This window comes from Chiloscyllium punctatum, chromosome 8 (genome assembly GCF_047496795.1).
Source record: "Chiloscyllium punctatum isolate Juve2018m chromosome 8, sChiPun1.3, whole genome shotgun sequence".
Lineage (NCBI taxonomy): Eukaryota > Metazoa > Chordata > Chondrichthyes > Orectolobiformes > Hemiscylliidae > Chiloscyllium > Chiloscyllium punctatum.
The window spans coordinates 115,846,006-115,873,538 of NC_092746.1; the positions used below are offsets into that span (position 1 = coordinate 115,846,006).

Sequence of the window (27,533 nt, forward strand, 5' to 3'; positions counted from 1 at the left end):
CCAACACCGGTGTCTCCAAATCAAATGTGGAATAATGCCAAAAAGTCAAAGTTAAGAGTGCTCTTACTGAATGCGCAAAGCATTTGCAGCAAGATAGATGATCTAGAGGCATATATTGAGTTAAATGGTTACAATATAATTACCATTACAGGAACATGACTGCATGGTGACCAGGACTGGGAACTGAATATTCAAGGATATTCGACATTTAGGAAGGACAGATAAGGAAGAAAACGAGGTGGAGCTGATAATTCAAGGTGGGTTCAGTACATTAGTAAAGGAGCATTTTAGATCGGAAAATTAATTTGTGCAATCTTTTTGGCTGGAACAAAGGGCAGCAGACATTGTATTGGAGTTATTTATCAGAAGCAATACTAGTGTAGGGCATGCTATTAATCAAGAGATGCATGTAGTATGGGCAACACAGTTATCGTGAGTGACTTCAGTCTGCATAAAGATTGTGTAAAGCAATTTAACACTAAATCTGTGGAGGACAAGTTTTTGGAATGTGTTAGGACTTGTTGTCTCGGACAGAATGGTAAGGAGTCACCTATTAGGCAATTATTTTAGATCTAGTATTACATAATCCAAAAAGGCCTAATCAACAATCTTACATAAAACAAAGACGCTGAAAATCTGAAACAAAAATAGAAACGGCTGGAGAAACTCAACAGGTCAGGCAGCACCTGTGGAGAGAAAGCATCCGATTAACAATATGAAAGAATTTTACATTATCTTTGAAATTAAGGAAGTGAGAATGCCAAATTTGAATAATTAAAATTTTGAAGGCATGAGGGGCAAATTTCTGAGGATAGATGGGAAAAAATACATTAAAAGGCATGACCCTTTAATGTAATGGATAGTTTTTAAAGGACTGTTATAGGACATAGAGCAATATACATTGCTGCAAAAACTCTAAAAGGTTAGTCAACCATGACTCGAAAGGAAGTCAAGGATTGTACAAGATATAAAGAAAAGTCTTATTAACTTGCCAGAAGTAAGCCTGAAGATTGGGAAGCTTTTAAAATGCAGTAAAGGAGGATCAAGAAACAGAATGGATATGAAAAGGAAGAATAGAGTATGAATGTAGCAAAAAAAACATTAAAAATGGACTGTAGAAACTCTTACAGGTGTGTAAAAAAGGTAACACTGTGATCACAATCTGACACAGTGTATATATTACCAATGTCAATGTGTGCTGTCTATGTCAGTGTGTGCTGACAATTTCAGTGTGTGTGCTCTCGTATAATGCACTCATTCTTGTTCATTGTGCCTGTTCTAGTTCAGTGTGTGGTCTGTAATTTAGTGTGCACGCTCAAGTTCATTGTGTCTGACTTATTTCAATGTATGTATTCTATTTTGAAATCTGCTCTCTATTTGAGAGTGTGCAGTCCAGTTCAGTGTGTGTGCTTTATTTCACAATGCACATATTATTTCTGAGTGGGCAGCCTATTTTAACGTGCATGCTAAAGGTCAGGCATGCGCTCAATTTTAGTCCGAGCAATTTATTTCAGAGTGTGCACTCTTAGTTCAGTGTTTGATCTATTTCAGGGCATGCTCTCCATTTCAGTGTATGCAGTAGAGACCACACTTTATTGTGCTTTAATTTGATTATGGGCTGAGGTTTACTACAAAGGACTGAAGAAGGAATTGCTGTACTTTTAAAAAGCAAGTTACTGAATCTCATTGGAAGTCGTGCTTGACTGTTGCTTTACAAGCAGTGGGGGCAGAGTATAAATAGATGGCACAGCACTAGGGTATGTATATAAAGTGAAGTTCGGCTGGTAACAGGTAGCTGATTGGGTTGTGACAATTTGGCCATTTATGGATGCAAAAGGTCATCAACTGGCGACGACTGTCTGATTGGTTCCTGGTAGCTGAACAGTAGCCAACCTGAGGGCCTCTGGAAGGGTGGGCCAAGTGGTGTTCTTCAGTGAAAATGCCTGAAGCTAGAGATTTCTGTCACCAGTTGCCTCAAGCTGTTACTTTCTACCAATAAGTCAGCAACTTCATAATTTATGAACCAGTCACCTTGTGGCTTCTGTGGGGGAAGTGAGAGCACTGAAGGACTTGGGAAGAAAAGGAACACTTTCTGGAATTCTGAGGACTGGTGCTATTTAAATGTTTCACCAGTACTTCTTTCCCTCTACCCATAACAGCATTTTTTTGTTTGTATGTGTATGGTGGGGTTTAGATAAGGGTTAGAGTTTTAACACAGAACTAACAAGTTGACAATTTGAAGTTGTTTACCTGTGGTTAGAATCTATTTATCTGTAATTAATAACAGTTCTTGTTTAGTAGAGAAACCTTGCTCACCTAAGTCTAGCAGACAAGTAAATTAGGGACTTAACATACTTTGATAACATTTTTAACTTTTATGATGACTCTGGGAATAATAGAGATTGATTTCCCATGTGCTATCTCTGTGAGGCATTAGAAAGTTTAGTGTTAACTTTGAAAGAGAGACAAAGATTTGAGTGCGGCCTTAGTCTATAATAATGGTGAAGAAAACGTAAAATTCTGAATTGCATATAAGAAATGGTACTGGAAGTTGCAAAGGATTTCCTGCAGGTGGTAGAGTTGTCCCTGATGGTCTAAGGTGATCTTTCAAATCCCAACTTGATTGAATTGGCAGGAAAACTGGAGGCAGCATTTCCTGACAGAATTATCAAGCCACAAACTAATTAAGGTATGAGCACAGGACTTGGGTTTAGTAGCCAGACACAAAGATTAGGGGTTGAAACATTGGGAAAAGGGAATATTCAGTTACAGTGAACACAGCTTGAGCATGAGGAGAAATTGAAAAAGGTAAAGATAGCAGAGAAAGATGAAGAAAAGGAAGTGGCAATATAAATGAAAAACGAAGAAGTGAGAAGTCAGGAATTAGAATTGCAAAGAGAATGGAGACAAGAGAAAGAGAAGGAAAGGGAACATGAATCCAGGTTTAAAATGGCGCAGTTGAAACTGGAAACATCAAATATTGATGCAATCACTGAGGAGGAGATATCTGAATCACAAATTGAAGCCCAGTTAAAAAAAAATACATTGGCATAGGATACGAAATATTGAAGAAAAAGAGTTGGAGGTATTCTTCATGTCATTTGAGAAAATAGTGAGAGAAATTAATTGGGCAGAAGAAGACTGGACACTTCACATTGTGAAGACTCCACCTTTTTGTTTTTCTGTATTTTTAATTGCAGACTGAAATGAGAAAAGAGCAGTTTTAAAAATCAAAGATTGCTAAAGGATTACTGCAGGTTTTGAGAGCAGGTTAGCTGATGCTCTTTATAGGTATTGTTTACACAGCTGCTGCTTCAAGCAGGAGCAGGAGACAGTGCAGTCAATCTGCAGCTAAGGATGTGTACAAAGGAATTTTTAGCTGGAAACTAGTAGCTGATTGGTCTGTAGACCAGTGACTAGTTAAAGGCCCTCTGCTTGCCAACACTGATATGATTGGTTCTCAGGTAGCTGAAAAGCTGTGTGTAGGATAATGAGAATCCATCAGGTCTCTGCAAACTCAGAGAACATCACTGTGCTCTGCAGGAAAGCAACTTGAAACCAGCAGGAAATGAGTTTAACTTTCTTTCAGCAGTTGCTACAAGCTGTGAGTTTTAACAAAGAAGCCAGAGATCTTTACAAATGTGAATCAGTTGCTCTGTGCCTGGAAATGTACATTATATGTACATTAGTTTGTGTGACACATTTGGAAAGATTGCAACCTGTGGCAATCTGTTAACAAGGTGTTTTAAAGGCAATAACGCACATCAATTGGGAACTTGCCATATCACTTGAGAAAAGTACACAGGATGCAGTCAAATGTTTTCACTGTTGAGATGGGCTTTCCTGAATATCTCACTCACTTCTCCAACTCATCTCACCATAGCCCACATCCCCTAATGCCTGGCATGATTCCACACACCCCCCACCCCTGAGTTAGTAAATGGAATGGAATAAGTGGAGACTAAATCCCAGTTCATTTGTACAAAGTCCAATTGGAATGTGAATTGTTATCTGGCCTAGTGGTAATTGGGGTTGTTAAGAAATTACTTTTGGATGGAATGGATTTACTCCTGTGGACTGCTTTGGCTGGAGTGGCACAGTGATTGGCACTTGCTACCTCACAGCGCCAGGGACCCAGGTTTGATTCCACCATCGAGTTACTATCAGTGTAGAATTTGGACATTTTCCCCATGTCTGTGTGGGTTTCCTCCAGGTGCTCTGGCTTCTGTCCACAGTCCGAAGATGTGCAGCGTAGATGGATTAGCCGTGGGAAATGCAGGGTTACAGGGGTAGGCTTAGAAGGTTGGGTCTGGGTGAGATGCTGATTCTATGAGTAAAAGAGATAGATTCTTGTGTAATCACGGAAAGTCTGAGTGAGCCTGAAGAGATGGAATAGCTCCAAGAGCAGGTCGTGGTTATTTTTCTGTCATATGTAGTGATCTGAGCAATTGCTCAATGAAATTCATCACCAGAAGCCGTAATCATTACTGCAAACAGATGTTAGGATGGCTGAAATGCTCTATAAGAGTGAGGGGAAGGCAAAAGAAGTGATTAGTAATGTAGCGTCTTAGTAATGCAAGCTCAGAAGGCAGATCCAAAATTAAATACATTAGATCAGACAGCTGACACAGAATCTGAGGCTAATGGAGTGCCAAACTGTCTTTATGTTAATATAAACAAAGTGTTTGACATGTTTTATTGATCGAGGCTCAGAAAGCGGATCCAGAGTTTTGAAAAAAAACCCGTCTGGTTCACTAATGTCCTTTAGGGAAGGAAGCAGCCATCCTTACCCAGTCTGGCCTACATGTGACTCCAGACCCACAGCAATGTGGGTGACTCTTAAGCGCTTCTTGAGAACCAATCAATTTCATTGGTAAGTAAGGATGGGTAACAAATGGCAGCTATGAACACATCTGAAATCTTATAGCATGTGTGGGGCAGCGTTGCGGGTGTGCACTCTGGTATAGTACATGCAGTCTAGAGTCACAAGTCTGCTAATGTTGAGACAGAGTTAAAAATCACACAACATCAGGTTATAGTCCAACATCAGGAGACACAACCATCAAATGAAGGGACAGCACTCCAAAAGCTAGTGCTTCCAAATAAACCTGTTGGACTATAACCTGGTGTTGTTTAATTTTTAATTTTGTATACCCCAGTCCAACACCGGTGTCTCCAAATCATGACTAATGTTGAGACAGCGAGTTATAGTTCAGTTTGCACAGTAGTATAGGGAATATGATCATGTTGAGGGTGTGCGCTGTAGCTCAGTTTGTTGTTCTCTATTTCAAAGTGTTTCCTGCTCTTTACAGAAGTTTAAATGTGCTTTCCAGACAGCGGAGGACGTTGTGGTGTAGTCACTGTTGTAATGTGGAATACACTGTCCACTCCGCTGCACGTGGTCACCTGTGTCCCCTGGAGGAATCCCACTCTCTGGCTCTGAATATTGTCAAGTCTGTCATCTTAAGGTTGAGGAATGGTCAGGCTTTGAATGGGAACCATTGTAGGCCCCAGTAATAAATCTGCTTCTTTCCAGGCTCAGTGAAGAGTCAAGATGGCTGGTTGATGACCAGCAGTGTCCAGGAGCATTGTTGACCTGCTTTTTGCAGGTAGGAGCTATCAATCCCACAATGTGACCTACAATCTGACTGTAGGTTGGTCATTTCTACACTAAACCACTGGAGTGACCACAGTGCTTTGCAGCTCAGATGCCTGGCTCATTTTATTGAGCAGGTTGGAACTGGTTCATGGAAAGGTAGGCAAGGACCTCATTTCTGTTGCGACCCAAAGTGGCTCACATACACAAATCACTTTTGTGTCATTGCCATTTTACGGCCTGTATTGCGCTGTAATGTTCTATGTTCGATATGTTTATTCTCTCTTTCTGAGCAACGTAGCAGCTGATTTTCACCCAGCAAGGTCCCACCGTCAGGCATTGGAGTGGGTCAGCTGTAGGGATGTGAGTTCAGGAATAACTCTGATCGCTCATTTTGAAAAGGTGGGTTAGTCTTCATCATGGGTTGAGCATCTCGCCTTGTTCAGCTCCTCCGAGTGGATGATGGGAAATTGAGCTTGCACTGAGATCACTGCACGCCCTTGAGAGAGATGACACTTGCCCCCCCTTTGCCTGTAGGAAATACAGGAATGTGTGAATCCAATGCAGGCACCCACAGAGGATGCTTACACTCGGGGTGAATTTGGATGGTCCGTGATGTGTTGTCATACTGCTGTTTGATGCTCCTACATGCTTCCCAGTAGCCTCTGACCCCAGCAGTGTCCACAATGGCTGTCGAAATTGCAAGGGTCACATTCTGTTTGTGACAGCGATGATCTCAGTCACCTTTCTCTGAGGGGTGGCAGGAGCAGCTGTCACTTTGCTCTGATCTGGACACCCCACCCTCCATGACATTGTTGATGATTTGGAGGATCTGCTGCTTTCTGACAACAGTGTGACAGGGCGAGCATTACTGCAATTAACTTTTGAAGACTTGCCAGTGATAATCAAGACTCCTCCCTTGTTACTTAATCTCTCCCTAGTACCAATCACCTTCCACTGTTGTCCAGCTTCCCCTTAACCATGGCAATGTCATTTGCTTCAACCACCCTTCATGGTCATGAGATCCATGCTTTCCCTGCTCTTGGGGTTAAGAAGTTTCTCTCTGTAGGATTCAATAGTCATTGCCTTACATTCAGGGATTCCAATTTTAAACAGCTGAGGTAGTGGCTACATCCTCTGGATGTCTAACCATGTCGTAATTTTCAGGACCTCTGTCAGGTCCATTATTACTCTTCTTTCGCGATCCTTAGTTGGACAGCTTGATAAAGTGGTTAAGGCAGTACTTGCCTTTCTGCGTTGGGGCATTAAGTACACGAACGGGGAGGTTCTGATGGAGCCGAATATGTGTGCACTGTACTGTGTGCACTTCTGGTCACATCTCTATAGGAAGGGTATTGTACTGCAGAGGTTGCAGAGGAGATTCACCGGCACGTTGCCTGGGTTGGACTGAGTCAGCTTGAAAGGCTTGAGACTGTTTTGCTCAGAGCAGGTAAGGCTAGGGGAGGCTGTATCTGATTGCAGTGTACAAAGTTCACATCTACATAGGGAGAAACATTTCCCCTTAGTTAATCACCATGGGGCACCGTTTTAAGGTAAGAAGCAAGTGCCTTTCAGGAATTTGATGATTTTTTTTTCCCCACCGAGAGGGTGGTGGGTACTCACTGCATAAAAAGGTGGTAGAGGCAGGAACCCTGAAGATATTTAAGAACTATTTGGATGAACAACTGAAACACCATAGTATGCAAGGCTATGATCCAAGTGCTGGCAAATGGGGTTAGAATAGAGAGATGCTTGATGGGCCGATGCGCCTCTTTCCATGCTCTAAGTACTTATGGCTCTAAAATCCATATCTATCCTTCCTGATACATTCAGTTGTGATATAATGTGATAGTTCCATTCTCTGTGATCTCATGTTATAAACCAATGGGGCTGGAACTGCCTTATAAGGTTAGGAAAGTTCATGTTCTACTCATAACGGTCTAAACTCTCCAATTGCATTAAGGCCAATTCACATTGAAGAAACATGCATCATCGCCGAACCAACTGTACTTGTACACTCTCCAGTCTGGTACCATCCTCGTGAATCATTTTTTTGTTTTGGATTAAGGTGACAATAGAGGGGGCTTCTACTGCCAGAGTCCCATCTGTCCCCTAGGGGGCTTATGTCCGAAACATCGACTCTCCTGCTTCTCGGAGACTGCCTGACCTACTGTGCTTTTCCAGCAACACCCTTTTTAACTCTGACTCTCTAGCATCTGCAGTCCTCACTTTCTCCAGGTTTGTCTGTTCAAGTTCCCTTAGTCCCAATTCTGTTAGTAAACTTTGTTAGCTCCATTCTACCTGTAATTTGTACGTCGGCCTGACAAAGTAATTCCAACTCTTTATTCACACTGTACACATTACTACTGTCTTGGTTAGAACACATCTCTTCATAGGGACAGAATGCAGCTTCTCTCTCTGTCCCCAGCTGGTGCCAACCGTAGGAACACAGAAGCAGGAGTAGGCCATTCAGCCCCGTGACCATTCTAGACCGTGACTTATCATCTACCTCAATTTCACACTCCCAGGTTGTCATCAGTGGCTGTACTTGCTGACCGCTGGGAGCATGCACTTCAGCAGCAATACCTCACATCAATATCTTTAAACAGAGAGTGAGAAGTATTTTGACATGAAAAAATATTGATGGAAGAGTATAGAGCTTAAGCAAAAGGAATTGTTTTACAAAGTAGGGTTTTTATTTTAATTTTTAAAAGCCAAGTTAATATTTTTGGATATAATAGTCAGATCATTTGTGTCAGCAAATAGATTGAAGCCAAGATTTCTTGGTGAAATGAATCTCTAAACTGTGCATCTGATCCCTGTGTGGGTTTCCTCCGGGTGCTCCAGTTTCCTCCCACAGTTCAAAGATGTGCAGGTTAGGTGGAGTGGCCGTGCTAAATTGCACATAGTGTCTGGGGATGTACAGGCTAGGTGGATTGCCAATGGGAAATGCAGGGTTACGAGAGTAGGTTTTGGGTGGGATGATCTTCAGAAGGTCGGTATGGACTCAAAGGGCCGAATGAGCTGCTTTCACACTGTAGGGATTTTATCCCATGATTTACTAACCTTGGTCAGACTTGCATCATCTGTTCCATGGCTGATTGGTTCCATTAAACCCCTTCCTCCAGAGTTGTGCACCGACATGTTCAAATGGTCTTGAATTGGATCTTTGGCTATATGTCCACTTTGGACTATCCAGATATCAGGAGGTCAGGAACTGCGTATCTACACCCCTGAGTCCAGCCCCATAGAGACTCAGAGTTTCCGAGGAATAGGTAACCCCTATTTAATATCAGAGTGTTTGAAAAAGCAGTAACAGGATTGGACGGAGTCAGCAAGGATGTACGAAAGGGAAACCATGCTTGGTAAACCTACTGGCATTCTTCAAAGATGTAACTAGTAGAGTCGATGAAGGGGAGCCAATGGGTGTGGTTTACTTGCCCTTTCAATGGGCTTTCAACAAGAGTGTGTAAAATTAAAACACGTGTCTGGGGGGGTAGTGTAGTTGAGATGGATTAAACTAATGGGCAGACAGGACACAAAGAGTTGGAAAAAAGGGGTCTTTTTCTGAATGGCAGTGACGTGTGAGATAGCACAGCGATCAGTTGCTAGGACACCAACAATTCACAGTATTTATTAACGATGTAGACGAGAAACGAAATGCAATAACTTCACATTCGCAGAAGACACAAAGATGGGCAGGAGGGGAGCCGTGAGAATGAAGCAGAGATGTGGGTCTGGAACACCTGAGTGAGTGCATGAATGCATGGCAGATGCAGTGTGATGTGAATAAATGCGAGGTTATCCACTTTGGTAGCAAAAACAGGAAGGCAGGTTATTATCTGAAGCAGTATAAACTGAGAGAGGGGAATGCAGAGTGAGGTCTGGGTAACCTCACATACCTGAAGGTGAGCATGCAGCTGCTGCAGGCAGTGAAGAAGGTAAATAGTATGCAGTTTTGCTCGCCATATTTAAGGAAAGATGTTCTCACTATAAAGGGAAGGTTTTCCAGACTGATTCCTGGGATGGTGGGACTGACATGCGAGGAGAGATTGGATCAGTTAGGATTATATTCACTGGAGTTCAGAAGAATGTCTCAGAGAAATCTGTAAAATTCTAATGGGACTGCATAGGCTTGATTCAGGAAGGATGTTCCCAATGGTTGGAAATATAGATCAAGGAATCATAGTCTAAAAATGCAGGGTAGACCATATAGGACTGAAATATTTTCTGTATTTCTATTCCTCCCAACACCTCATGTTTGAAATATAACATACTGCAATTCATGGCCCATTTACATGTCAAGTCAGACCTATCGAATCCCTACAGTGTTGAAACAGGCCCTTTGGCCCAACAAGTCCACACCGACTCACTGAAGAGTAACCCCCCCCCCCAGACATTTCCCCTACCCTGTTACGCTATATTTAGCCCTGCCTGATGCACCTAACTTACACATCCGTGAATACCATGGCAGAATTTCCCATGGCCGAATCACCCTGACCTGTAGCATCTTTGGACTGTGGGAGGAAACCCACGCAGACAGGGGGAGAATGTGCCAACTCCTCACAGACAGTCGCCCGAGGCTGGAATCGAACCCGGGTCGCTGGTGCTGTGAGGCAGCAGTGCGAACCACTGAGTCATCATGCCATCCATACTCTCCTGTCCTTTCCTCTTCCTGAGCACAGGCTAACATTCAGGCCTGAAATAACCACCCCAACAAATGCAAGCTAAATGCTTTTTATCCTCATTGACTTCGGTCCAGTCGAGTTGGCCAGAAACGGCATTTTACTTTTATAGAATTTTACGCCAAGGAGAGAGGCCTTTTGGCCCATCGTGTCCTTGCTGGCCATAGGCTAATAGGGTCATAGAGTCATACAGCACAGAAACAGACCCTTCAATCCATCCAGTCCACATTGACCATGTTCCCGAACTAACCTCGTTGCACCTGCTCGCCCATACCTGTCCAAACCTTTCCTCTTCGTGAATTTATCCAAGTGTCCTTTAAATATTGTAACTGTACCAGCACCCCACCACCTCCTGTGGAAGTTCACGTCAGAGGCTGATGGGTGACCTTATAAAGGTTTACAAAATTATGAGGGGCATGGATAGGGTAAATAGGCAAAGTCTTTTCCCTGGGGTCGGGGAGTCCAGAACTAGAGGGCATAGGTTTAGGGTGAGAGGGGAAAGATATAAAAGAGACCTATGGGGCAAATTTTTCACTCAGAGGGCGGTGCGTGTATGGAATGAGCTGCCAGAGGAAGTGGTGGAGGCTGGTACAATTACAACATTTAAGAGGCATTTGGATGGTTATATGAAAAAGAAGGGTTTGGAGGGATGGGCCGGGTGCTGGCAGGTGGGACTGGATTGGTTTGGGATATCTGGTTGGCATGGACAGGTTGGACCAAATGGTCTGTTTCCATGCTGTACATTTCTATGACTCTATGACTATATAGAATCATAGAGATGTACAGCATGGAAACAGACCCTTTGGTCCAACCCCGTCCACGCCGACCAGATATCCCAGCCCAATCTAGTCCCACATGTCAGCACCCGGCCCATATCCCTCGAAACCCTTCCTATTCATATACCCATCCAAATGCTTCTTAAATGTCACAATTATACCAGCCTCCACCACTTCCTCTGACAGCTCATTCCATATACGCACCGCCCTCTGAGTGAAAAGGTTGCCCCTCAGGTCCCTTTTAAATCTTCCCCCTCTCACCCTGAAACTATGTCTCCTAGCTTTGGATGCTTTACCCCAGGGAAAAGACCTTGTCTATTTATCCTATCCATGCCCCTCATGATTTTATGAACCTCTATAAGGTCACCCCTCAGCCTCCGACACTCCAGAGAAAACAGCCCCGGCCTCTTCAGCCTCTCCCAGTAACGTGTGAACCACCCTCTGTGTTAGAAAAGTGTTCCTCATGTCCTTTTTAAATCTTTCTCCTCTCACCTTAAAAATATGTCCTCTCGTTGAAGTCCCCCAACCTAAGAAAAAGGACCCTAATCCCCTCATGATTTTATAAACCTCCATAACATTACCCCTTAACTGCTTACACTCCAGGAAAAACAAGCCCCAGCTTATCCAGCCTCTCCTTAAGTTTCAACCCCTCCATTCCTGGCAACATCCTGGTAAATCCTTTCTAAACCCTCTCCAGGTTAGTAATATCCTTCCTCTTGCAGGAGACCAGAGCTGGACAGAGACCAAGCACATTATCCACTCTGGTCCCACTTTCCAGCACTTAGCCTGTAGCCTTGTATGCTTTAGTATTTAAAGTGATCATTGGAACACGTGTTAAGCATTATGCCGGGTCCTGCCTCTACCAGCCTTTCCAACGGTGAATTCCAGTAGATCCCCTCCTGCATAGAACATAGACCATAGAAAATTACAGCACAGAACAGGCCCTTCAGCCCACGATTCTGTGCCGTGGATTATTCCTAACCCAAAATAAAATAATCTAACCTACGCACCCCTCAACTCACTACTATCCATGTGCATGTCCAGCAGTCACTTAAACGTCCCCAGTGACTCTGCTTCCACATTAAATCCAGACCCCTCTGGTTGTCAGTCCTTTTACTAAGGGGGAAGGTTTCTTCCTATCTACCCTCTCAATGCCTTTTCGTATTTGACCCATTTCCAAAACTTTGCTAAGACGCCGTGCTGTACCCCAGCAAAAGAAGTAAATGCTACTGTTTGTTTAAAAAAAAAATCAGCTTTCAGTAAGTTTGAAAATGCATGATTTTAACATTTGAGGCACATCTAGCGGAGGTTTTCCTCCCCTAAAGGACATTAGCGAACCAGGTGGGTGTTTATCACAATCACACAACACCAGGTTATAGTCCGACAGGTTTAATTGGAAGCACACTAGCTTTCGGAGCGACGCTCCTTCACCAGGTGGTAGTGGAGGGTACCCATAGGGAGGGCCTCAACCAGGACCTTGGATTCATGTCACATTACAGATGACCATCATTGCACTATACACACACACACACACACACACACAGATATTCCTACACACACACTCTCACATACACACAGACACAGGTACACACAGACGCGCACACAGACACCCACACACACCCTTATAGACACACACACTCCCACACATGCACCCCCTCACAGACTTAAGACACTCTGCACTCACTACACACACACACACACACACACACACACTTTCTCACACTCACAACCCCCACCCCAGACAGACACATACACACACACACAGACAGACAAAGACCCACATGCACATATATATTTTGTGGGGTGAATTGTTTTGTACTTGCAGAGTTACATTGCACTTTGCTCAAAAACTGCATACATTCATGTAGAACTCTGAGCTCAAAAACTGCATGAATTTATGTAAAACTCTGTTATCACACTTTTTAGATTGGAATCAATCTAAACATCAGGTCATAGACAGAGAACACAGGGGGCTAACACCTTCAACATATTGTCTAGCTATCACCATTGTTAACAGCTAACCTGAGAATGCAACTTAAAAAAAAGGGTTTTGTGATTTACACGTGAAAGAAGTGAAACTATCACTGTATTCTAACAGATGAAAGGCTTAACAGACAATCAATTCTTCAATGTATAATTTCAGTTACATCACACTGAAAATTTTTGCTATAAATTCTGTTATGATCGAGCCCTCCACAATCACCTGATGAAGGAGCGTCGCTCCGAAAGCTAGTGTGCTTCCAATTAAACCTGTTGGACTATAACCTGGTGTTGTGTGATTTTTAACTTTGTACACCCCAGTCCAACACCGGCATCTCCGAATTATAACAATCATATTCACCATTATAGTACATTGCAATATATTTCAGATTTATTACACGCATTTGCATTCCAGCAGCTGTTGTGGGAGAATGTGAGCCCATGTCTCTTAGGGTTTACCTCTGGATTGCTAGTCCAGCAATATTACTACTGCCAACCAGCTCCCCCTTTTCCAGTTATATAGCTCCTATCTCATGGCAAGTAACCAGTGCCTCCACCTAATCCATTACTATGGATGAAAGGTCACATCATGATAACAACGCAGCGGAGGCACAGGAGGTGGGCATCACAGGATGGGCTGGTACTTGTTGCCCATCCCTAAATGCCCAGAGGAGAGTTTATTACCAGTCAGGTTGCTGTGGGTCTGGAATCAGATGCAGGTCCAACCACTTAAGAATGGCAGATTTCCTTCCCCCAAGTACATTAGATATCAGTGCAGCCTTTACAATGATGGTTCCATGCACACCACGAAGCTGGCTTTTTATTTCCAGAGCCTTTTTTAAAAATAAATTGGATTTAAATTTCCCCAGCTGCTATCACATCAGCAACTGAATAACAGAGCGGATTTGATGGGCTGAATGGTCTACATCTGCTCCTATGTGTGCTGGTGGGATTTGAATCTGCATCTTTAGAGCATGATGAGCCCAGTGACACTACCACTGTGATACACGTTCACCTTGGGGAGATGGGGAGCTGTATTTTCGACTCTGCTTTGAAAACCCAGCCCTCGATTTGTACTGAGTATGAACTGTGCTTAAAAACGCTGTGAAGTGTTTGGGCTGCTTTTGGCAATTGTGCCTCAATTGTGCAGAACGATCACAACCCTTCCCTGGTGGTACTCTGCAATGACGAGTCTCTTTCTCTCTCTCTCGCTCTCTCTCTCTCTCGTTACACCAGTCGGATTGTAGCACTACAGAATGTAATTAGTTTGGAAATGTGTTCACTTGGTCTGCCCTTCAGAAAGTGTTAGAAGCCAAGTGTCTCGAGTATTGATGATTCATAGTTATTATAATATTCATGGCTGTCATAGTAATCAATACCATCCAAACTTGGAGCTGTAATCTATTATAATGCATTATTAACAGCATACAACACAAAACAGGTAATCAGCCAATATCCGGCCAGAAATTAGAATTTTCATTTACAGCTTCTCAAGATAGTCCTTTGACTCGACATTCTCAGTAACTTGCCTGATGCTGCCTGGAATCTTTGATGCACTTGGCATCTTGATGCCACAGTCAAGAAGGCACAACAATGCCTCAATGTCCTCAGGAGGCTAAGGAAGTTCAGCATGTCCATAAGGATCTGCACCAACTTCCACAGATGCAACATCGAGAGCATCCTGCCAGGGTACATAACAGCCTGGGATGGCAGCTGCCCTGCCCAGGACCATTAGAAACTATAGAAGGTGGTATGCGCAACCCACAGCCTCACGCTTCGACTTTGATCTCCAGCATCTGCAGTCCTCATTTTCTCCTGGACCATCACAGGAGCCAGCATCACATCCATGAACTCCATTTACACATCTTGTTGCCACGGAGAGGCTGTCAACATCATCAAGGACCCCTCCCACCCTGGTAAAAATCTCCTATAACCTTTTCCATCAGGCAGAAGATGCAGAAGTTTGAACACACCCACCAACAGTTGCTTCCCAGCTGTTATTAAACCGATGAATGGGCTCTCTAGCACCAGATAATGCTGATCTTGCTATGTTGATTTGGCCTAGCGCATGCCCTGTGCAATGTAACCTGTATCCCTCTGTCTAGGTCATTCTGATCTGTACATCCTTGCTTACTATAATTTTCCTGTACTTCTTGTAAACAAAACTTTTCACTGTACTTCGGTACAATGACAATAAATCAAATTGAATCGAATATCAATCTGTTTAAGGATTCTGTGCCTACGGTAAGGCTCAAAGATCGTGTCTGATAGCAAATAATTTGGAAGGTGGTGAATTGATGTCCAGCTCCATGGTTCCCTCAGTCAAGGCAAGGGAGGTTGGTCTCCACCCCTCAACCGCTTTCAGGAAAGAAAAAAGTTTACCTGCTCCTTCTCACATTCTGTTTGTGGGGTCTTGCTCTGCCAAAATAATAAAAAAGAAAATAAAAGGCATTTCTGTAGCACCTCTTCTAAAATCCTTCACAACCAATGAAGGCCATCGGCTACTGGGCCTTCTGGAGCTCCAGGAGGTGGGATATCCTGCTCCTGATGGACAGAAGGTATCCACCGATTGACTAGAATGACTGGGTTATCTTCTGAGGGAAGTGTGGACAGGCTGGGTTGGAGCAAAGAGGAACCTTGATTGAAAGTTGGCAGGGTGGACCTGGGAGAGGATGCTTCCTCTTACGGACATATGCTGCTTGAGAGGTCACAGTTTAAAAACCAGGGGTCACCCATTTAACGGAGAGAAGAGGAGAAACCTTTTCTCACAGAGGGTCTTGAGGCTTTGGAGTGCTCTTCCTGTAAACTTCCTTGGACAGCACAGTGGCTCAGTGGTTAAGCAGTGCTGCCTCATAGTGCCATGGACCTGGGTTTGATCCCACCCTTGGGCTACTGTCTGTGTGGAGTTTGTATATTCTCCCTGTACCTGTGTGAGTTTCTGTCCACAGATATGCAGGTTAGGTAGTTTGGCCGTGCTGAATTGTCCACAGAGGTCAGGTATATGAAGGCTAGTTGGACTAGCTGAGTAAATAGTTCAGACAACTGGTGTGGACTCAAGGGTATGAATTGCCTATTTCCACACTGTATAGATTTTATGAAACTTTGCCATAAAAATATTGAAGATCTTTGTTTCTACCAGAGGTAGATCAGAAGCAAATGGGGTAGGTGAGAATGTGTAGGTTATTATCTGAGGAGGCACAATTGTATAAATAGCACATTAGGCTTGAGAGGCTGAATGGCCTCTGACTGTTATTCATTTCTAGACCCTTCTGCGCACCGTCCTTACCCCTGCTCTATATTCCTTATTCTGTTTATGCAACAGTTTGACACATTTGTACATCTTGCAGAATGACTCCAAAACTTTGAACCAGTAAATAATACGAAAGAACATAATTTGTTCAAACCCACGCTATCATAATGATTTCTGATTGTGTACATTGTGCGAAAAGATCATCTTCCAATATGCAGCAATACACGATATGACATGGTGTCACCATGATAATGTATTTTTCTCCTGGTGTATATCTTGTGAAAAGTGCAGAATGAGAATATGCAATCAGTTTCACAATATTTTCCTTTTACACAAAAGACAACTCTGTAAATACAAAAGCAGAATTTTTATTCATACACAAAATTTATTTTCCACGGTTAATTGTTTGGGGTGAGGGCTGGGGGAGGGGGTACAATGCTGATGGTTTGCCTGGTACATGCAATGCCCTTTTGTGCATCCATAAGATCTTAAGTACATAGGAACAAAAGGAGGCCAATTGGCCCATTGGGGTCTGCTCCACTGATCAATAAAGTCATGGCTGATCTGATAATCCTCCACTCCACTTTCCTTCCTTATCCCATAATCCTTGATTCCCTCAATGATTAAAAATCAGTCTGCCTGAGCCTTGAACATACCAAATGACCCAATCTCACTAGCCCTCTATGGTAAAGAAATCCACAGATTCAATCCCCACTGAGAGAAGAAATTCCTCCTCATCTCTATCTTCAATGTGTGACCTCTTATTCTGAGATTATGCTGTCTGGGCCTAGATAGCATAAAATGAAACAAACTGTCCTACCTTCCGCTAACATTTGTCTTCCCTATGAGCCACTGAGCTTGGATTCCAGTTTATTCTGACTCATCAACAAGGACTCCAAATTCCTCTGTTCTTTCTGCATTCTCCCTTGGTTTAAATAATGTTTATTTATTCCTTGATAGCATAATGTTCCTTGATATAAATGATATTGGTGCATAGCCTCAAACTAAGAGGGAACAGATTTCAGACCAAGTTGAGGAAGAACTTCTTCACCCAGGGGGTTGTGAATCTGTGGAATTCCCTGCCCAGTGAAGCAGTTGAGGCTACCTCATTGAATATTTTTAAGGCAAGGTTAAATAGATTTTTGAACAGTAAAAGAATTAAGTATTATGGTGAGCGGGAGGGTAAATGGAGCTGAGTCCATGATAAGATCAGCCATGATCTTATTGAATGGTGGAGCAGGCTCGAAGGGCCAGATGGCCTATTCCTGTTCCTATTCCTAGAGTCATAGAGATGTACAGCATGGAAACAGACCCTTCGGTCCAACTCATCCATACCGACCAGATATCCCAACCCAATCTAGTCCCACCTGCCAGCACCCGGCCCATATCCCTCCAAACCTTTCCTATCCATATATCCATCCAGATGCCTTTTAAATGTTGCAATTGTACCAGCCTCCACCACTTCCTCTGGCAGCTCATTCCATACACATACCACCCTCTGCATGAAAACGTTGCGCCTTAGATCTCTTTTATATCTTTCCCCTTTCACCCTAAACCTATGCCCTCTAGTTCTGGACTCCCCCACCCCAGGGAAAAGACTGTGTCTATTTATTCTATCCATGCCCCTCATAATTTTGTAAACTTCAATAAGGTCACTCCTCAGCCTCCAACGCTCCAGGGAAAACAGCCCCAGCCTGTTCAGCCACTCCCTATAGCTCAAATCCTCCAACCCTGGCAACATCCTTGTAAATCTTTTCTGAACCCTTTCAAGTTTCACAACATCTTTCTGATGGGAAGGAGACCAGAATTGCACACAATATTCCAACAGTGGCCTAACCAATGTCCTGTATAGCTGCAACATGACCTCCCAACTCCTGTACTCAATACTCTGACCAATAAAGGAAAGCATACCAAATGCCTTCTTTACTCTCCTATCCTACGACTCCACTTTCAAAGAGCTATGAACCTACACTCCAAGGTCTCTTTGTTCAGCAACACTCCCTAAAAGTTTCCCATTAAGTGTATAAGTCCTGCTAAGATTTGCTTTCCCAAAATACAACACCGTACATTTATCTAAATTAAACTCCATCTGCCACTTCTCAGCCCATTGGTCCATCTGATCAAGATCCTGTTGTAATCTGAGATAACTTTTTCGCTGTCCACTATACCTCCAATTTTGGTGTCATCTGCAAACTTACTAACCGTACCTGTTATACTCACATCCAAATCATTGATATAAATGATAAAAGGTAGTGGTCCCAGCACCGATCCTTGTGGCACTCCACTAGTCACAGGCCTCCAGTTTAAAAAACAACCCTTCACCACCACCCTCTGTCTTCTACCTTTGAGCCAGTTCTGTATCCAAATGGCTAGTTCTCCCTGTATTCCATGAAATCTAACCTTGCTAATCAGTCTCCCATGGGGAACCTTGTCAAATGCTTTATTGAAGTCCATATGGACCACGTCCACTGCTCTGCCCTCATCAATCCTCTTTGTTACTTCTTTGAAAAACTCAATCAAGTTTGTGAGACATGATTTCCCACGCACAAAGCCATGTTGACTATCCCTAATCAGTCCTTGCCTTTTCAAATACATGTACATCCTGTCGCTCAGGATTCCCTCCAACAACTTGCCCACCACTGAGGTCAGGCTCACCGGTCTATAGTTCCCTGGCTTGTCCTTACCACCCTTCTTAAACAGTGGCACCACGTTTGCCAACCTCCAGTCTTCCAGCACCTCACCTGTGACTATCGATGATACAAATATCTCAGCAAGGGGCCCAGCAATCACTTCTCTAGCTTCCCACAGAGTTCTCGGGTACACCTGATCAGGTCCTGGGGATGTATCCACTTTTATGCGTTTCAAGACATCTAACGCTTCCTCCTCTGTAATATGGACATTTTTCAAGGTGTCACCATCTATTTCCCTACATTCTATATCTTTCATGTCCTTTTCCACAGTAAATACTGATGCAAAGTACTCATTTAGTATCTTCCCCATCTCCTGCGGTTCCACACAAAGGCCGCCTTGCTGATCTTTGAGGGGCCCTATTCTCTCCCTAGTTACCCTTTTGTCCTTAATGTAAAAACCCTTTGGATTCTCCTTAATTCTATTTGCCAAAGCTACCTCATGCCCCTTTTTGCCCTCCTGATTTCCCTCTTAAGTATACTCCTACTTCCTTTATACTCATCTAAGGATTCACTCGATCTATCCTGTCTATATCTGACATGTTCTTCCTTCTTTTTCTTAACCAAACCCTCAATTTCTTTAGTCATCCAGCATTCCCCCCATCTATCAGCCTTCTGTTCTTATGGTCAGCTCCTGGTTTTAAAGAGTGTCTAAAAGAAAGAAAGAACGGTTGAAAGGCAGGGAGGTGTCAAGAGTTACTTTTAAGACTGTAAAGTTCTGGCAACTGAAGAAAAGGCTGGCAGAGGTAGAGAAATGAAAATTGAGAATATGTAGGAGGTCCAAATCAAAGCAGTGTGGAGATCTCTGGAGGTTGCGTGGCTGGAGGGGATTAAGAGATAGATGGAGCTGTGGAGAGATTTGGAAATATGTTTGCAGGACCTGGAGTGGGGTGGGGGGAGAGGGGTGGTGGGGAGACATGATGCAGGGGAGCAAGTACATGAGCCTCAAAGTGTTAGCCTGCAAGTGATTACGATGGCTAAGTGAATGCCATATTTTATTACAAGAGGAACTGAGTATATGGTTCAGATGTACAGGACACTGGTGAGATTGCATCTCAGATCTTGAAGGAAGGGTGTGAAGGAAATTGGGGCGGTTCAGAGGAGATTGATACCTGGGCAATGGGAGGCTTGTCTCGGAGGAAAGGTTGGACAGACTGGACTTGTTCACCATTGAGATTTAGAAAAGTTAGAAGTGATTTGATTGAAATGTATAAGATCCTGAACTATCTTTACAAAGCACATGTGGAAAGCATATTTCCCATTGTGGGTCAGTTCAGAATGAGGGGACACTAGTTTAAAATTCAGAGGTGCTGTTTCAGGGCACCGATGAGAAGATCATTTTGTCTGAGAGAACTGTGTGACATTTGAACTCTCTGCGTCAGACGGCAATGGAGGTGAATTCATTGATTGCTTTGAGGCCTAGGTGGATAGCTTCTTATCAATCAAAGGAATCGAAGGTTATCGGGGGTCGGTGGAATATGGGCCGGGTGCTGGCAGGTGGGACTAGATTGGGTTGGGATATCTGCTCGGCACGGACGAGTTGGACCGAAGGGTCTGTTTCCGTGCTGTACATCTCTATGACTCTATGACCGTATATCAGCTCCGATCTTATTGAATGGCGCAGCAAGCTTGAAGGGCTGAATGGCCTACCTGTGTTTCTGATTTGTATGTTCAGGAAGTAAACAAGATCAATGAATAAACTGGCCTTGGCTCAAGTGAGGATGCAGTCAGCATCATTTTGGATTAACTGAATCTGATTGGATGTGGGAGACCAGCCTGAGTGCATGGGAATTGTCCAACCTTGAGGTGACAACAGCGTGGATGAAGGTTCCAGCAGCGATTGTACTGAGGCTGGAAGGAGAGAAATGCTTCCATCTTGCTGAATTAGTCAACAAGTAAAAAGTCCGAACGGAATGAAGTGTCCACGTTCAATCGACTGAGACCCAATGTTAGCAGCATTCGCTGTTCCTCTATTGGGTGACAAATTGACAGGCAGCTAAAAATGTCCAACTTCAATCGGTCATTTTGGGGGGAATTCAGTGAAATGGATCCAAAAGAGAAAGCAGTTTGCAAGAGCACAGAGATGAGACATGACACATTCACTGGGAGTCTGTAGCACTGGATGCAGAGTCAAGTGTTGAACGGAAGAACTTAGAATCTTTAGGAGAAAAAGTAATGGCTGGCAGTGAGCAGCTATTGATCAGCAGCGTGAGGAGTTAACCCCCGGGGGGGGGGTTTGTGAAGAGACATGAAAAGAAGATGATCACGGGGCTTTGGAGAAGGGGCAAAGGTTTGGGAGCAAGGCTGTACCAATGAGCCGGTGCAGGTACACTACACCGGCTGCTGCTGCTGTAGCTCTACAAGGTTGGGTTTACATGAAGGACTGTACATGGTTTTCTTTAATGTTATCCCCTCACTGGCATGCAAGGTACTCTGAATGGGTTCTTTAATGTTTCAGAAAGGAAAAACAATTGAAACCAGCATGACACAGCCATGTTTTGTGATTTGGTGACTTGGTGATGTCACTGGAGGCAAATCCAGTGATTTGCTGATTTATGGGAGGATGCAGACGGTAAGATGATTAGACATAGGAGCAGAAGGAGGCCATTCAGCCCATTGAGTCTGCTGTGCCATTTCTGCATCAACTCTGCCATGTTCCCTAAGAATTTGATATATTTCAGTAAGGTTTGCTTTCATTCTTCCAAATTCAAATGAGTACAAGCCCAACCTACTCACTGTCTCTTCATAAAACTGTCCCTCGATACCTGATAGGGCCCTTGCCAACCTTCTCTGATCTGCTTCTAATGACACTATACCTTTCCTTAAATAAGAGACTAAAACTGTTTCTGCTCTGCTCTGATTAATGCCTATATAATTTTAGCAAAACCTCTCTATTTTATACTCCATTCCCTTTGAAATAAAGGCTGACACTCCACTTGCCTTTCCTTTTCATTCAGGACAGGACAGTAACCATTACAAGGTTTCTTGGTACCACTCAAACCATGTGTTTACGAGCAGTGAGCAAAAACCGAAAGCGCTGCAGATGCTGTGAACCCAAAACGAAAAACAGAAATCGCTGGAAAAGCTCAGCAGGTCTGGCAGCAGCTGTGGCAAGAAATCAGAACTGACTCTTCTAAGGGTCACTCCACCTGAAACATTAACTCGGATTTCTTTCCACAAATGCCGCCAGACCTGCTGAGCTTCTCCAACAATTTCTGTTTTTGTTGAAGGGCAGTGTTGGTTTACAAGTCCTTTTCTGATAAATCTGGAAGAAAGTGCTAGTCCAATGACAACTGTGTAAGCTGTTAATTGTAAAAACTAATGTCCTTTAGGGAAGGAAATCTGCCGTCCTTACCTGGTCTGGCCTACATACAGGATGAAAATTCCTGGGCTGAAATCCTGCTGTGAGGTAGTAACAAACTCACAAATGAAGCCATTTAAGAATTCACCTTTGACAGTTTTTAGCCAAGCCTTATATCATGCGTTACAATACATCACAGCATGGAAGTTCACCTTGTAGAAAGTAGAATTGCAGGGAATGAATTTAACTGTCTGTTGGACAGGGAGAAATCTTCACATTTTAAAAGATAACGGATAGTTTTGCATTATCTTAATCCAGGATTCACTGAGATTGAACATAGCACAAAAAGGATTTTGTCTTTTCTCTCTCTCTCTCTCTCTCTCTCTCCATCCCTTCCTCCCTAATTAACCAAGACATTTTACAAAACCAGAAAAAAGGGTTTATATTGCCCATTCTGAGAAGGTGGTGATTATCGCATTCTCCTGTAACATTGCTTGACACAGACTTACCACTTTCCTATTGGATTACTATGTAATGTAGGTGTTTGGTATGCTTTCCTTTATTGGGCAGAGTATTGAGTACAGGAGTTGGGAGGTCATGTTGTGGCTGTACAGGACATTGGTTAGGCCACTGTTGGAATATTGCGTGCGATTCTGGTCTCCTTCCTATCGGAAGGATGTTGTGAAACTTGAAAGGGTTCAGAAAAGATTTACAAGGATGTTGCCAGGGTTGGACAATTTGAGCTACAGGGAGAGGCTGAACAGGCTGTGGCTGTTTTCCCTGGAGCGTCGGAGGCTGAGGGGTGACCTTATAGAGGTTTACAAAATTATGAGGGGCATGGATAGAATAAATAGACACAGTCTTTTCCCTGGGGTGGGGGAGTCCAGAACTAGAGGGCATAGGTTTAGGGTGAGAGGGGAAAGATATAAAAGATATAGGAAACTAAGGGGCAACTTTTTCACAGAGGGTGTTACGTGTATGGAATGAGCTGCCAGAGGAAGTGGTGGAGGCTGGTACAATTGCAACATTTAAAAGGCATTTGGATGGGAATATGAATAGGAAGGGTTTGGAGGGATATGGACCGGGTGCTGACAGGTGGGACTAGATTGGGTTGGGGTATCTGGTCGGCATGGACGGGTTGGACCGAAGGGTCTGTTTCCATGCTGTACATCTCTATGACTCTATGACTCAACAATTTCAAACAGATAAATTGCTAACTTGCAGTTACTAAGTTTCCTACGTACACATCCTCAGTCTAACATGCTGCTCTCTGGTCTCCTCATGGCCACTGGTGTCTCCCTGCTCCTTGGCTCATGGAGAGAGCAGTAACACAAGACTGATGGGCTTCATTCCCTTCAATTGATTTTACTTCTGCCTGGACGTCTGAGGCCTTTGCACAGCAGTGACTTTGCACAGCAGAACCAGACCCCAGCACTGGGCTGCTGATTACCTTGCACCGATCCTTAGAACGTTGGCTTTGGAGCTTAGAGGGAACATTAGCAATGAGCTGCCATCTTTAACCATACAATGGAGGTTCTCCTCACTGTGCTGTTAGTGAGGGAGCTCCAGGATTTTCACTCAGCAACAATGAAGGAACAGGAGTATATGTTCACTGGTCTGGTAATCCAGGAGCCTAGGTTAATGTTCTGGGGACATATGTTCGAATCCCACTGTGGCAGAGGGTGAAAGGGTTCAGAAAAGATTTACAAGGATGTTGCCAGGGTTGGACAATTTGAGCTACAGGGAGAGGCTGAACAGGCTGGGGCTGTTTTCCCTGGAGCGTCGGAGGCTGAGGGATGACCTTATAGAGGTTTACAAAATTATGAGGGGCATGGATAGAATAAATAGACACAGTCTTTTCCCTGGGAGAAATTGAGGACTGCAGATGCTGGAGATCAGAGCTTAAACACATAGCCCACTCTCTGTGTAAGAAAGCTTCCCCGCACGTCCTTTTTAAAACATGTTCCTCTCACCTTAAAAAATATGCCCCCCAGTTTCGAACTCCCCCTTCCTGGGGAAAAGACCCTTGTCATTCACCTTGTCTATGCCCCTCCTGATTTTATAGACCCCCAATGAGGTCATCACGCCAGGGGATTAAGTCTCAGTCTATTTTTATATCTTAAACTCTCCATTCCTGGTAACATCCTGGTAATTCCGACTGGAATATCGGGCTACTGTCTCATTAGACAGAGGCAGCTGGTGGTGGTTTAACCAGAGTGTCCCTGTACCTCAGGCAAGGGGAGAGATTGAGAATGAGGCTCCTCAGAGGAGCAGGGCCTGGATATTTGTGGATGCTTGTCCTGCCAGTGGGGAATGGACTAGTTACTTGAGTCTTGTGTCCAATATAGAAGCTTGCCCGCCATTGTAGAGACCCTGCTACGGAGCAATATCTCAGTGGAAAGGGCAGGAAAGTGGATGCGAGGCGTGTCGGACCAGCCATGATCCTATTGAATGGTGCAGCAGGCTCGAGGGGCTGAGTGGCCTCCTGCTTATGGTTTTCAAGTCGCGCGGTGTGCAGAATCTGTTCCGTCTCTTACTTGTACCCATGGAAGCCAATCTGTTTGCACTTCCAAACGTTGGCTGATGATCTGCAGCACTGGGAATTCCTGCTGGAGACTCCTTGCCGCTTGCTAAATGACAATCTGTTCATACCAGGATTGTTCACTTGAAGGAGGCAGTTGAACAAGGATTTAGCACAGTGCATGTCCGCAATTGCCAGGAAAGTAAAACAAAGAACTATGGATACTGGAAAACTGAAATGCAACCGGAAATCGCTGGTGTAACCTAGCAATCTGTGGGGAGAGAGACAGAGTTAATGTTTTAGATCCAGTGACTGAATGAAAATGTTAACTCTGCTTTGTCTCCATGGATGCTGCCAGACCCGCTGGGTTTCACCAGTGGTTTCTGTTAACATGTTCATAAAAGCCAGCTCCGATTATGTTCAAAGAAGAGGTCTTGCCACTTGCAGTCCCTTTTCATGACGAAGGACACAATGAACTCAATGACTTATTTCTTTCTCCCAATAACCATGAAAGTAAAGTTTTTTTTTTCAATTGTGTGCTTTGCAAAGATCTTACAGGTCATTGGGACAGAGCGAAATATGCCCATGGGTCACAAGTCTGTGCGCGTGGGTTTCTTAGTCAATAAACCCAGTACGGGACTGAGGGAATGCTGCACTGTCAGAGGGACTGAGGGAGTGCTGCACTGAGGCACTGAGGGAGTGCTGCACTATCAGAGGGACTGAGGAAGGGCTGCACTGTCAGAGGGACTGAGGGGGTGCTGCACTGTCAGAGGCACTGAGGGAGTGATGCACTGAGGCACTGAGGGAGTGCTGCACTATCAGAGGCACTGAGGGAGTGCTGCACTGTCAGATGCACTGAGGGAGTGCTGCACTGTCAGATGCACTGAGGGAGTGCTGCACTGTCAGAGGGACTGACGGAGTGCTGCAATGTCAGAGTGACTGAGGGAGTGCTGCAATGTCAGAGTGACTAAGGGAGTGCTGCACTGTCAGAGGGACTGAGGGAGTGCTGCACTGAGGCACTGAGGGAGTGCTGCACTGAGGGACTGAGGGACTGAGAGAGTGCTGCACTGTCAGAGGCACTGAGAGAGTGCTGCACTGTAAGAGGGACTGAGGGAGTGCTGCACTGAGGCACTGAAGGAGTGCTGCACTATAGGAGGCATGGAGGGAGTGCTGCACTGAGGCACAGAGGGAGTGCTGCACTGTCAGAGGGACTGAGGAGTGTTGCACTGTCAGAAGCACTGAGGGAATGCTGCACTGAGGCAGTGAGGGTGTGCTGCACTGTCAGAGGGACTGAGGGAGTGCTGCACAGGCAGTGAGGGAGTGCTGCACTGTCAGAGGCACTGAGGGAGTGCTGCACTGAGGCACTGAGGGAGTTCTGCACAGTCAGAGGGACTGAGGGAGTGCTGCACTGTCAGAGGGACTGAGGGAGTGCTGCACTAAGGGAGTGCTTCACTGTCAGAGGCACTGAGGGAGTGCTGCACTGTCAGAGGGACTGAGGGAGTGCTGCACTGTTGGAGTCACTGAGGGAGTGCTGCACTGTCAGAGGGACTGAGGGAGTGCTGCACTGTTGGAGTCACTGAGGGAGTGCTGCATTGTCCGAGGGACTGAGGGAGTGCTGCCCTGCCAGAGGGACTGAGGGAGTGCGGCACTGTCAGAGGGACTGAGGGAGTGCTGCACTGTTGGAGTCACTGAGGGAGTGCTGCACTGTCAGAGGGACTCAGGGAGTGCCGCACTGTCAGAGGCACTGAGGGAGTGCTGCACTGATGGACTGAGGGAGTGTTGCACTGTCAGAGGCACTGAGGGAATGCTGCACTGAGGCAGTGAGGGAGTGCTGCACTGTCAGAAGCACTGAGGGAGTGCTGCACAGGCAGTGAGGGAGTGCTGCACTGTAGGAGGCACTGAGGGAGTGCTCCACTGTCAGATGGACTGAGGGAGTGCTGCACTGTCAGAGGGACTGAGGGAGTGCCGCACTGTCAGAGGCACTGAGGGAGTGGTGCACTGAGGCACTGAGGGAGTGCTGCACTGTCAGATGCACTGAGGGAGTGCTGCACTGTCAGATGGACTGAGGGAGTGCTGCACTGTCAGAGGGATGAAGGGAGTGCTGCACTGAGGCACTGAGGGAGTGCTGCACTGTCAGAGGCACTGAGGGACTGCCGCACTGTCAGAGGGACTGAGGGAGTGCAGCACTGGGGCACTGAGGGAGTGCTGCACTGAGGCACTGAGGGAGTGCTGCACTGTCAGAGGGACTAGGGGACTGCCGCACTGTCAGAGTGACTGAGAGAGTGCTGCACTGAGGCACTGGGGGAGTGCTGCACTGTCAGAGGGACTGAGGGAGTGCTGCACTGTCAGAGGCACTGAGGGACTGCCGCACTGTCAGAGGGACTGAGGGAGTGCAGCACTGGGGCACTGAGGGAGTACTGCACTTTCAGAGGCACTGAGGGAATGCTGCACTGAGGCACTGAGGGAGTTATTCACTGTCAGAGGGAATGCGTCAGTGCTGCCCTGAGGGACTTCTGCACACTCATAGGTACTGAGGGGTGCTGTCCAGCCAGAGGATTTGAAGGAGTGCTGCACTGTGTCACTGAGAGAGTCCTGCACTGTCAGAGGGACTGAGGGACTGCTGCACTGAGGCACTGAGTGAGTGCTGCACTGTCAGAGGCACTGAGGGAGTGCTGCACTGTGAGAGGCACTGAGGGAGTGCTGCACTGAAGCACTGAGGGAGTGCTGCACTCTCAGA

At 45.0% G+C, this 27,533-nt stretch overlaps 1 protein-coding gene across 3 annotated transcripts in view; it reads left to right on the forward strand.

Moving 5' to 3' along the window:
• Positions 1–27,533, forward strand: part of scn5lab (sodium channel, voltage gated, type V-like, alpha b) — a 501,419-nt gene that overhangs the window by 74,385 nt on the left and 399,501 nt on the right. For all 3 annotated transcript variants that reach the window (XM_072576302.1, XM_072576305.1, XM_072576304.1), the window contains exon 2: positions 152–257. The gene's annotated coding sequence lies outside the window, so the exon portion shown is untranslated. The remainder of the gene's footprint in view (positions 1–151; positions 258–27,533) is intronic.